Raw genomic sequence first — 12,988 nt, forward strand, 5'->3', positions numbered from 1 at the left:
TCGTTTGAGTGCTTTCATAGATTTCTTTAATCTGTCTGAAATTGCAGGTTTCAAGTAACCTTCAGTATTTGAGCCAGACTCCTCCAATTAACTCTGCTCCTTTAGCTGAACGTACCAGGGAGGCCCAAGGCATTAAAACGAGCTGCATGAAGAAACCAACCCAAAATAAATATAATTACGGCCTAAGCTCATTGTTCACAGTGGCCTGACCTCCAGATGGCAACTCACATGATTAAAACTCCTTTATTTTTGCAAGAAAACAGATTAAGGGGGGTAAAAAAGTGGATGGGTGGCTGCCACCTCGGGGAAAACCCACCACGGCCCCCCAGCCCCTTCATCCTCGGGGGGAGGAGGATGCTCGGGCTGCTCCTGCAGGAGCTGGTGTCTGAGATAGCTTCGGCTGCAGCCCTCCTGGCGTGCCCAGGGTCAAGGAGAAACGATTCCTGCCCACCGCTGCCGCCGGGGAGAGATAAACACGGTGCTGCCGAGCGGCTTATCGCTTTCTGCAGCCGCGCCGCTCCCTGCCCGCGTGGCCAGGGCTGCTGGCGGTGCTGGAAATTGGGACACCTGCCTTGTGAGCCCCCGTGGTGGTGGTGCCGAGCCCGAGGGGTCTGCAGAGACAAAGGTTTTCTACAGGCACACAGCAAGGGGTGATATGGGAGGGCGGCGGGGCTGGGGGACTGCAGGGTGTGATGCAAAAGTAGGCTGGGTTTGTCTGGATGTCGTTTGTGTGTGCAGGCAGCCCTCCAGCTCCCAGGTGAAATATCAAGGGGGGAGCTGAAAGAGAATAGGCAGGAGGGATGGCAGGAATGAAATGTCTAAGTAAAAAACACACATTTTGTCTCTTTGTCTTTGCTATTGTGTCCCCTCTTTCGGTTAAATTGGGAGCTGCTTATCGTAGCAATACCCAGAGCTGGCATTTCAGCCTGCGATAGAAGTGCAGCTTTTTCATTAGTTTTATGTCAGCCGCCTGAAATGGCAAGAACAAAATATCATATACGCACCATTTTCCTTCTTTTCTTTCTCTAAGGTTTTGGTCGCTTCGGGTCAGTTGGACTACATTTACAGAACGAGCCCCTTTTTCCTTTGTGCTCTGTAGGGAAAAAATCCCACAGGCACACACATCAGTCTCCTGCCCCTATCTGAACCAACAGCAGGGCTGCTTCTTCTGACTTTAAGGAGAAACATAACTTCCAATGAAAGATGCTGAAATGACAGTCCTGCAGACAAAGATCTTTGCATGCCCACAGAGCAGATACGCCATGAGAAATGCTGCACCCACCAGAAAGGCATTTGCTCTTGCCCTGGAGTGACCTGATTTGCAGGCTCTTACCCCAGCAATGAGGGCTGTTGCCTTTGTGCTCATTTATGTGCTCATTTTTTTTGTGCTCATTCATTTGCTGTGACAACACTCAAGAGTACCACACGCGTAGGAATAGTTACTTTCTCCCTCCTATTGCCAGCATATGTCTTAGGAGATTCTTGCCAGCAGCACAGAGCAGGCAGAAGAAGCCTGAGAAGACCTCTTTGGCTGTGCGTGAGCTATACCTACCTTTACTATTTTTCTCTCCTTGCCTATCTTTCTCATGCCTTCAACTTAGGTTATTGTGTGATGAGTTTACTGTGCCGTGTCCCGCAGATTTCTCTGGGATTTTTCTCTTGTGCTTTGGTCAGACAGTGTGGTGGACAACCTAGGAAGCCACGTGGAAAGGGAATTGCATGGCTGTGAGTGCCTTCACTGATCATAGCCCTGAGATCAGCGCTGTGTGCACGCGAAACCAGGCTGGAACAGGTCCAAGGAGGCAAAAATACCTCGAGGTCTGTGCCGTGCAAGCCCCCCATAATTAGCTGTAGCTACATGCCACCCAGGGTGGCTAGCTGGGGGAGCCATGAAGCAGCCTCCTCTCATGTCTGGGGGTGGCCCCACCACACAGAGCTGCACGGGAGGGAGGGAATAGGCCATGGTGCCAGCTGCTGGATGGCTTTGTAGCCCCTCTCCTGGCCCAGCCCTCTGCAGCACTGATGACTTTGCTTCCAGGACCGTAATAGGGAAATGACTGCTCAGGGAGGAGGGTTGGGGACGAAGCTTCTCTGCCCTCTCCTTCACCACATCCCTCTGCTTTTCCACACTCAGGGAGGAACTGAAGCATGATGCACGAGCAAGGTCACAGCATCTGTTCCTGCTTCCCTGCTTCTTGCAATCCTCTCTCCCTCCGCAGCCAGCCTCCTTCTCCAGCCCCTAGATTTCTCAGCATTTCTCTTCCCAGGAAGGCTGCTTATGATTTTCCTTCTCAGTGCCTGGGTACTAGCAGACCCTCCTTGCCCCACATCTGGCAGGGAAAATCCTAATCAAACCTGTCACTGAGGACTTTGCCAAACACCAGGCTCCAGCTCCATGAAGATGCTAAGCTGTGCCAAACACAGAGAGAGCGCTGTAAGCCAGAAGAGGCAGCAGCAGCAGAAGGATGCATTTCCTCTTCATCCCAAACTTGGAAACACTGGAGATGTTTTGACTCAAACCCTGAGGGCTGTCCAGCACGGGCAATTTCAGTTCAAACTATTTACTTTTGGGGAAGAGATGAAGCTGAGATGGCGTCTGTGATGGGAAGAACCCAGGAAGCACCAGACCCCAAACTCTGGGTGTTATGGGGAGGAAGCTGAAGTGCTTGCAGAGCACCAGCCTTCTGGTGCAGCCACCTGTAGGATTTTCGTGCACAGACCTGGACCTAAGCTGCAGACTCAACAAACTGATAAGCTCTGTATTCAGCAGTGCAAGGCTTGTTTCTGCTGAGGTAAAGAGGTGCATTTCTCCTTTGACGCAGGTTCAAAGCTCAGCCTCGGGTACTTGACATCTTCCGTGTACCAGGGTAAGCATTGTTATTCATACTAGAAGACAAAAGATACTGAAAGCCCAATAATTGCACCTCTGTGCATGAAACAACCCCAAAATGCATTTAAAAGTGAAAAGCATACACTTGCATGCGACAGAAATAACAAATTACTTATTTCTGGTCATCTCGTATCCTTCAGAGAGAAATCTGGACCATGGAGGCAACTGTTTCAAAAGGGCAGCACAAATTTTCACCAACCTGAACTTTTCTGAAATGTCAGAAGGGAAAAGGAGACCCGTGAAATCTAAAGCCTCTTAGGCAAACTGCTTGGTAGGAAGCCGCAGCTGTTGGCTCAGCAGTCCTGTAGGATGGTGTTGTCTTCCCTGTACCACTCCTGTTTCACGCAAGGAACCTGAGTGGAGACACTGACCCCAGGAGCAGCAGCTTCTTGCTGGTGCCAAGCAGCAAGTTTCTGCTTTCCAAGCCCAAAGCCTGCTTACGACAACAGAAAAAGTAATATCCCAGCTCACCGAGGTACCCAGCTGTCCACAGGAGGTGAGAACAGCTGAGCTTTGGGCTTACTGTAGCACCGGGGGAGGCAGTGACTTTGTCCTTGCAAGGCATCTGTCACCGCATAGAGTTGGGTGAACAGCCAGCAGAAATGTCAAAAGGGAGAGCTATCTGAGGGAATTAGCTCAGAAAAAAATGACTAAACTCACGAAGTCAAGGCTTACTATTCACTGGAGTGAATCCGGCAGGCCCGCCTTTATCTTTAGCATTTTCTAGCAATCATAGGAATAATCCTGTCATGCTCTGCGAAGGCGATCTCTAGAAGACTAGTGGATCAAGGACTCTCTCCCGGACTCTCCTGACGAGGAGATGCTCTGAGACATACTTTTTAGTCAGGGGACTAAAGTTATCCCTTCAGTTATCCGTTCCCCTCAACATGCATGCCGAGGCGTAGTACGGCTTTCCCCAGGCACAGCGGCAGTACTGGCTGGGCAGGGCAGCCCCTGCCCACCACCCCGTGCCCCCACAGATGGGCAACGTTACCTATGAGGGGCTTCTCAGTGTAAAACCATGGTGGAGTGCCATCTGCTGGGCATGTGCAGGGCTCTTCTGGTAACGAGGAGGAAGAAAATAAAGCAAAACCTCAGAGAAATAGTCCGGGTCTATGCTAGGACGTGAAATTTGCCGGAGACCCTTCCCTGGCAAGCTGTCAAGGAACAGCCAGGCTGGCCCATCCTGCAGCCCAGTATGGCTCCTGCAAAGTGCCCAGTGGCTCCTACCAACTCCCAAGCTGCTCAGGAGAATTTTGGGAGAGAATCCCAGTGGATCTGGGCCAAAAGCATGCCAGGAACCATCCTGATAGCGTGGATGTACCTGCAGTAGAGATGTACCAGCAGGAATCAGTGGCTAGGGATGCCCCTTGGCACTACTTGATTTGTTAGACATCACCTTCATGTGATGTGCACGTAATGGACCGGGCCAGTGACAGGGAGGAGGAGGAGCAGGCTTCGTATCTTGCAACCTTGACTACCTCGCACAGCAGCTTTGGCTCAGATCTGGAGGTAGCCACTTCTGTCTGTCAGCTGTGCAGGAAACTTGCCCCCCTAGGTGTACAGGCACCCTCGCTGGCTGCCTCAAGGAGGCTGTGTGAATCCCTTGTGCTTAAAGTCTGGAAAGGGAAAGTCACCTCCTTGTGAGCCATTCCTCCCTGCTGCATCTTCTCTGATTCATCACAGATGGTGGCAGTTATTGAAACCTGAATCACAGTGGCATTATGCTAACCCACCTCTGATTACAGTGCGAATGAGGAGCACAAAAGGAGGAGGGCAAGGGGAAGGGGAGAGCGGGACACTAACTGCAAATTAAAGGCAAATCACAAGCTTAGTTTCTGCTATTGTGTAAGTGGGGGTGGTTCAATCTTCTGCCATGCCAGGAAACTGCGAGACATACCATAGTGCCAAAGATCAAGGCTCATTAGGATGACAGCTATTAAAATCCCTGCTTTTTCTCCTATCAGAGATCCAACAGCCTCACACATTTCTGTACAGCTGCAGTGCATTTCCTTCCCACCACTAAGGATCCTGGGAAACAATGGAAAAATTTACAGGGACAAACTTGGTCAAGGGCTCTCTGAAAATTGTTATAAAAGGACTGAATCTAAATCCATAAAGAAATTAATGTTAGATTTCTTTGCCAGCATGCCGTAACCACTAATTCTAGATTCCTCAATGAAATACGTCAAAAGTAAGCTTCCTCCCCATCCATCAATTGCCTCCCAAAAGTAGGAAGGAGACCTTGATGGGAAGGAAAAGTTAAACCCAACAAGCAAAAAGCAACATGTCCTTCAAAAGAAGCACATACTTTCCTGACTTTATGGTTTTATTTATGTCCTTCCAGCCCACTCCAAACAGAAACTTATCACCCTCATTTTTTTTGGTGCCAAATCAATAATCGCTTGTGCAGGGATTGTGGAATGCTGCATTTGAAAGCCTCTCACACACTTTGTTGAAATAAAGGGCTGATAATAATTAATAGCTGCCAAGGACATTCAGCCTTGCTGAGTGGCTGTTAGCATGGTTTTCCCCTGGACACAGTTTAGACTGAGCCTCTCCAATTTTCCCAGACAGTATCTGGATACCAGACAATTTCTCTGCACTTCTGTGCACAGCCCCCTGCAGAAGGTGAAGAGAATATCCCACGAAGCCCTTGGACCAAAAAAATCTTGTTAACGGATGGGGTCTGCACCTTTTCTAAAAGCTCTTCCCATGCGGCAGGGTAGTTCAGCTGTGCTAGAAAGGCACAGCTTTCCCACCCATGAGGACATCTGTGCTTTGGGTAGGTGAAGTAGCTCTGGACTGGCTTTCAGGTCACGGGGGAATATCAAAACACTGTGTGCTGGAGGCTGAAGGATTTGTTCCAGATGGTTTCTGCCTCTTGTTCTCATTATTCAACCACTCTGATAGGGTTAGTAACCTTAGGAATTATGCCTGGATCGTAAGCTGCCTTTATTTCATAGTCATTCTGGAGTTAGTCCTAAAAGTGATGCTTTTGGGAGCAACAAGTCTAATAACAGCACTCAACACAGTAGCTAAAGGAAGCGAGACAGCTGAAGTGAAATGTTGAGCTCCTGGCTCTGCAGCTTACTTTTGTCAGTTCCTCTCAGACCAGGGGAGGCAAGTTTTGGAAATCTCCCCTTTTCTTTCTTCTTGCTTGAGCCAGCTGGAGCCAGGAGAGCTGCAGAGCCAGCGAGCAGCGAGCACCTCGAAGGCAGTGGTGTTACAGGAAAGGGGCAACCTGGCGGGCAGCCAGGAAAAGGAATGACCTTAGCTCTGAATGCCTTGCGAGAGAAACTAGGTGCTGTAATGTTTCTCGGCAGACAGGTGTTTTCACTTTGTCACTTCAGCTTCAGTAGCTGCTTCAATTTTTCATCAGAAATGCTTGTGACAGCATGGGACACACCTCAGCAGGAGGCAGGACACAGCAACGCTCCAGCATCTGCCCTTTCCTTTGTGCTCTTCTCTCTTCAATAAGATGTGGATGTTCTTCTGGAGACACCAGTGCTTATGCTTGGGCAGGTAGAGAGAAGACCTTCAGACTGGCTGAGCACCTCGATTTGCCCAGAGCTGTGTGGACATCTCCAGGCTGCAGGATCAGACCAAGACACGGGATCAGACCAAGTTCTAGCTAAGTGTGGTCAATGGGGAAGCTGCAATGGGAAATACGTGCCCAGCAGCTGGCAGGTTGCAACATCTCTAACCCCTGAATGAGTAACTGGGAGATATATTTGCTTATGTCGGGGCCCAGTCTGGTTCTTATTCCCAGCAGTCAGGGTGGCCAAAAAAACGCTTCAGTCTAAACAGATGCAATTTAGTCCATTAGCAGACATCAGAGAAGCTACCTGCCTTGACAAAACCCAGCTATGTTTCTAATTAAGCAGGGGTAGCTCAGAGTTGCTGTTGCAGCCACTGTGGCTACAATCCTAAATTCCCACAACAAATTACCTACACTTCTCACTGTTAACAGAATTACCTATCTATCTACCACTGTTGGTCAAATGCTGGAGTGCATCCTCAAACAGAATTGCTATCATAGCAGTCACCTGAGATTTGTTTGAGTAGATATTGTGGGATTTGGTGTTTGACATGAGTACACTTCCAGCCTGAAGGGCAGAGGCTCCCTTTTTAAGCGTAATCAAAGAAAGGTCAGTAGGGGCTTGGATTTCCCTCTTGTTCTCGGTCACCAGTGGGAGAAGTCGAGGCCCAGAGTCTGATTTCTCACATTTGGTTCCTTCCCCTCCTGCTTTCTTTTGGACGACCACTGTTTTGTTTTTGTTTTTGTTTTTGTTTTTGTTTTGTCCCTTCTTGTCTCCCCTACATCTTTCCTCCAGCTTTTTGCACATCCCGTAGAGAGGCTACCCACAGCCTCCCCATTCTTCCCATTTTCCTCCATTGACTTTTCTCTTGCTATTCACTGTGCCAGCACCCAAAGAATCACAGAATCACAGAGTGGTTGAGGTGGGAAGGGACCTCTGGAGGTCACCTCCTCCAACCTCCTGTTCAAGCAGGGCCACCCAGAGCATGCTGCCCAGGAACACATCCAGATGACTTCTGAAGATCTCCAAGGTGAGAGACTCCACGACCTCTCTGGAAAACCTGTGCCAGTGCTTGGTCATGCTCACAGCACAGAAGTGTTTTGTGGTGTTCAGACAAAGCCTCCTGTGTCTCAGTTTGTGTCCACTGCCTCCTGTTCAGTCACTGGGCACCACTGCTAAGAACCTGGCTCCATCCTGTTCGGACCCTCCCTTCAGTTATTTATGTACTTGATAAAATCTCCCTGAGCTTTCTCCTTTCCAGACTGAAATCATTTTGTGCATGGTTAACTGATAGAAGTGAAGGAAAACTCTCTCATGCAGGCCCTTTTGCACGTTGATGAAGGCACATATTTTAACCAGGGCTGCAAATGAAAGTTGCTTTGTCTTAGGTAGATCAGCCGGGTTGTCTGTGCTATAAGTGAAACACTAATACATAATACCCAGCTGGCATTATTCCACTGAGCATGGGTATGAGCAGAGAGTTCACTACAAAACCCACTAGAGAGCCAGGTGATGCTCAGGGGGCTGCTCCTGCTGAGCTTCCTGCTGCCCAGGCCCCACCATTTTGAGGGAGGCCACGGTGTGGGCCTGCCCTTGGTTCTCCTCACAACTGATGAGGAAGGGACGAACAGCCTATTCATTCCCTGTCTGTTTTCTGAAAACCCTCCTGTGGTTCCCATCCAGCTGTAACCGCAGTGGTTGACGGCTTTGGGAAAGAGGCACCCGGCTGATCTGACCTTCACTATCTCACAGGGAGCGGTGGAGCACGACTGCGCTGTGAGAGGGAGAGAAAGGAGAGCAAATCCCGATCTGCTCAGTCTTGGGTGGACTAATACTGTGAAACAGTTAAGATAACATTCACAGGGTCTGGAAATGCAGCCTGGACCTGGCCATCCTGAAGAGACATGGGGACAGTACTTTTCCTTTCGGCTTAGCTTTAAAAATATCAGCTTGCATGCTGCGGCGGTGGCCACCGGTCAGGTTTCATCCTTGCTGCCAGGCAGAGGGATAATCCTGCTGTCATCTGTGCTGCTGGCACCTCGCGCTGCCCTGCTGTGGAGATCCCCTCCTGCCCCTGCGTGTCCTCTGCCACCGGAGGAGAAGGCCTCGGGGCAGCAGTGCCCTGCCACCAGCACTCAGCACCCCGAGGGAAAAGGGGGGCATTTGCTCTGCCACCCCCTGCATGGGTTTGGACTCAGCCGAGGCTTGGCCCGCTGCGGTGGTGGGTAGCGGGGGTGGCAGCACGGCTGGTGGCCACCTTCCTCCTCCTGATGGAGGAGGCCGAGGGTGCAGGAAGGAAGGATGGATGATGGAGGGGACGCTGGATGGGGAGACAGGGTGGCAGTGGCAAGCAGGAGAAGTGGGGGGCTTCAGCAGGGGCTGGGGCCTGGAGAGGGACAGGGCTGGGTGCAGGGAAGGACAAAGACTGGGCAGGAGGTGAGGCGATATGTGACAGGGACAAGGGAGAGCACTGGGGGAAATCAGCCTTACCCTTAGGAAGAATGTAACATTTTTTTTTTCTGTTACAGCCTTTTCATTTGAGTAGAAGACATTCTGTTTTTTTCTCCCAGCTTTCTTTGCCCATTCTTTCCCTCCTGTTATTTGACCCTCCATTGGTAATTCCGCTTCAGTGTTTGCTAATTTTCTGTCTCTTGCTCTGCCAATACAACTGTCATCGCATGCATTGTGCTCTGTCCTTTATGAAATGATGTGTGGATAGCAAACAGTCTGCATGTACAATACAAAGGCTGCTCTTACCTCCGAGCTGGCAGACAGCTTAGTCTCCCCATCTGCAATTATCCTTTCAGTTCTTCTCTTCATCCTTTTCTGTTCCTCGGGCCTTGATTTTCTCTTGTGTTTCCTGCAGCCTGGCCCCTTGCCAGCTTTGTTTTCTCCCCTCAAGCTGAGTCTGTCCCTGTCCCTGCTGTTGGTATCACTTGCAGCGCTTCTCCCCCTTGCCCCGAGCAGCCTTGCTGAGGCAGCTGGAAGGCAGCAGTGCAGTGTAGCGGGGAGGACGTGAAGAACATCCATTGCAGATCTCTGTGGCCATGGCTAAGGTCAAAGAGCCAAACGTTTATGGTTTGTGCGTGGGTGTTATGTAAACAACAGCAATTATTCATTGTCAAAACTTCATAACTCAGCCAAAATTCGACCATTTTTGCTGGGCTATTCACAGAGGCTGCTACTTCTAAAGACTCGCAACCAAACTTCAGCCTTCCCCTCCCAGCTAGAGAATTTTGTTATTGCAATTAAGGTGAATAAGTCAGTCACAGTTATAATAAGCTTCCCACCACACCTTCTCCTGCTGCTAGTGATGTGATCCTTGCTGGGTATGGCCCCAAAAATCATACTCACTTGCAAGTGGTACTTGCTCTTACATGACTCATACACGAGATGGCTTCTGATGACCCCTCAGTTGCCCTTTCAGAGACCCCAAGTGTAAGGCAGAGGGTAGAGTTTCTTTGTTATACCTAGATCCCCAAGAAAATCCTTTAGTAATCCCCATCCTTACACTGCTTGCAAGAATGCTCTTCCATCCTCCTTTTGCCATCACATGCAGTGTAATCCTCCTTTTCCTGCGTCACCCGTTCAGTGATCCTTCTTATTCTGCAAGATCACATGCATTGCATATAGCAGCCTCCCTCACACTCACAGGGTGAGCAACGAGTCTGGGAGAAAACACTCTTCCTGCCATCCTCCTACATGTTGCAAAGAAAGCCTCCCTTTCAGCCCGTCCCCCCAAAAGGCCAGGGCAGTTTAGAACCCCTTTCTCTCACTCCGATGCCATGAGACCACTCTTCCCTGAGCGGTACCAACAACAAAGGTGGTGCTTATTTACTTAATCAGCTAGCTTTTGCTGCCTGTCATTGATATCCGTTTCCCTGTGCTGCGATAACCTTTCCCACCCACCCTCCTCCTCTGAGGCCATGAGCAAGGCAACACCGTGCTGACGTCTTCATTCCTGACACAACAGTGGGACACGCTGAAAGAACAGACCCGGACTAGGTTATTCTGCCAGCTCTCCCATGCACTCATGTCCTTGCTCCACACAGAAAGCATTGTATTGCAAACCAGTGTGCTGCTTAGTCACAAGGGAAGCCTGTACTAGCTTGTAGCCTCAGGTAAAGAGCTGCATTTTTTCAGTGTGAGAAACAGTGTGCAAAATGAAGAAAAAATGCTCTGTAAAATGGCCTCCCCTGTATGTGCACTCCCAAAGGGCCAGGATTCACAGTCCTGCTTGCTGCAGTGTCACACACCCCACTGTAGCCACTGCAGTACTGGGGTAAGAGCTCCATGCATCAGATGACCCTGGGATGAATAAGCGGGTTTAGAAGCCTCTGCTTCCTAGATTAGTGTCATCTCCAATGGAGCAGCAAAATTGGGATGAAGATGCTAAGATCCAAAAGTGATGATGGCTTGCCTACCTGTACAAGAGCACGTCTGTGCTTCTTCCAAGACAGCCTCTCTCGTCTTTGGTGGAGATGACTTAATCCAGAAGGAGTGATGAGAAGGAGAAAGATTTAAATCAAACCCGATTACTGTGACTTGATAGGCTTCCCTGGCAAGCTGTTCTGGGATTGACCCAGCAGTTGTCAGCTGGCTGCCTCCTCCCTTGACGACACTGCTCAGAGGGCTTGGGAGCCAGATGAACTAAGGCTGGGCTCTTAACGCTCCTCTGGGCTCCAAGAACAAGCATCAACGTCTACCCTTACAGGCGTGCAATGACGATCTTGTGAGGAGGCTGAGATTCGCATGGCTTTTAGCCAACCTTCATCGGTGGGCAAGCAAAAAGAAAAACGGCTCCACAAGTGCTTTGTACGAGACTCTGGAAATGGCACGCTCTCGTTGTGGCTTTGGAAATAATCCACCTAAGAGATTACTCTGCTGTGGCTGTGAGATAATACTGTGAAGCCATCGCGTGTGCTCAGCCACCATCCCCCAGGCACCTGAGCCCTCCCCAGGCCTTTCCCCAGCCATGTGAAAGGCTCGTGAGGGCACCAGGCAGGACCCTACCCACTGAAGGTGCCTGTCTGTTGCAGGCAACAGATGCCTACAGCCATGAAATGAGAGGCAGGAGGAAAAGTGCAGCATGATGCAGAGGGAAAGCTTATATCCTGGACCAAGCTACAGCAAGGTCAGTTCATGCTGGCCAGCACCTGAGCCTCCCAGGGGGAATGCAGGCCATCAAGACTGCTGGAAAAACATTTCAGAAACAATTCTGAAATGAGTCAAACATGCCCATTTTTTTCCCCTCAATTCAGTCTTATATGCAGCTATTAAAACAGACTGGGTTATAAATAAGAAAATGGGCCAAAGCAGCATGAGCATTTTTATTAAAAAAAGGAGAGTAATAAAGTAAAGCTGTAATAATAACACGAAAATGTTGACTAATATCTGTGAAAAGCTTGGAGAACCATGGAGGGAATGAGCTATTGTGTTTTGTGGCGGGTGGGGTGCTGGTGAAGTGTTTGTGGTTAGGACAAAGACTCTGACTTTTGCAAGCGGAGCTGATGAGTTTTAGGGTTTGCTTTCTGGAGACTCCCTGCACCCGTGAGGAAATGGCTGGTGCTCAGGGAAGGCCAAAACGGCCAGGGTTTTATTGAACTCATCAGAGCCTCTTCCAAGGGTTTTGTCTCTCCTTTTTTTCTCCCCCTTCTACTGCCTGGTGCCACCGATGAAACACGTTTCAATATCGCAGACTGAAAAGCGGTGGCAGATGAAGAGCTCCTTGTTTTGGAGAGCCGCGGCTGCACACCCAGCGGCACCTGCCATTTTACCTCGCCGAGCTGGCGCTGGTGGGGCCTGGCCGGGGGAAGGCTGCGTCTGTGAAAACGTCAGTGAAACACAAGTTCAAAGGCGGGGAAGGGACGGGGAGATAAGAGCGCTCCGAATCTTCATTTAAAAAACAGAAAAGACAATCTGATTAAGATGTGCTGGCTAACTCAACACACATGAGCCCCAACATCAAAAGGCTCGCAGCTGGTACACGTGCTGTAGATAATTATCAGTTTCGCTTGGTACTTCCCGCAGCAACAGAGCTGAGTCGGGGCCACTCCAGGGACCGCCTTTCCGACCAGCCCTGACGCTGGTCCTCTCCCTGCCCCGCGCCCCGCTGCGCACACCCTGCCCGCACCTGCTTGGGCCTGGGTGGCAGGGCTGGGGCTGAGCCCACCGCCCGCCCTCGTGGTGATTAGGCTGGGGGAGCGTATTGTGAAATTCCCCACGTATTTCTGAAGCCGTAAGGTTATGGCAGAAGGCAGGTAATGAATGCCGGGCCTTCCGAGAGAGATGTGCGTAGCCTGTACATGAGAATAATGTGACTTCAGGGGATGGCACAGCAAAGAGCCTCCCTTCTTTGTCTCTGTTCAGCACCAAACCCTCCCCCAGAGCTGAAATGACCTCTGTCCGCCTGTCCACGGGAGGCAGAGACAGACAGAGACAGGACACAAGCAGAGACAGAGAGGTCATGCTTTTGTTGGAGGGAGGAAATAATCCAAAGAGCAGTGCTGAAACACTCCTAATCCCCACAGCACTTTGAAAGGGGGAGCTGGGAAGC

The 12,988-nt window shown here is 50.2% G+C and overlaps 1 long non-coding RNA gene across 2 annotated transcripts in view; it reads right to left on the reverse strand.

The window, feature by feature from the left end:
• Positions 1–10,824, reverse strand: part of LOC310883652 — a 24,746-nt gene extending 13,922 nt beyond the window's left edge. For both annotated transcript variants that reach the window (XR_014573630.1, XR_014573631.1), the window contains exons 1-2: positions 9,190–10,824; positions 1–142 (exon numbers count right to left, since the gene is read on the reverse strand). The exon at positions 1–142 is cut by the window's left edge and continues 220 nt beyond it. This is a non-coding gene — a long non-coding RNA (uncharacterized lncRNA). The remainder of the gene's footprint in view (positions 143–9,189) is intronic.
• Positions 10,825–12,988: the final 2,164 nt, after the last annotated feature.

Source organism: Anser anser (genome assembly GCF_964211835.1).
Source record: "Anser anser genome assembly, chromosome: 1".
In the NCBI taxonomy this organism is placed as follows: domain Eukaryota; kingdom Metazoa; phylum Chordata; class Aves; order Anseriformes; family Anatidae; genus Anser; species Anser anser.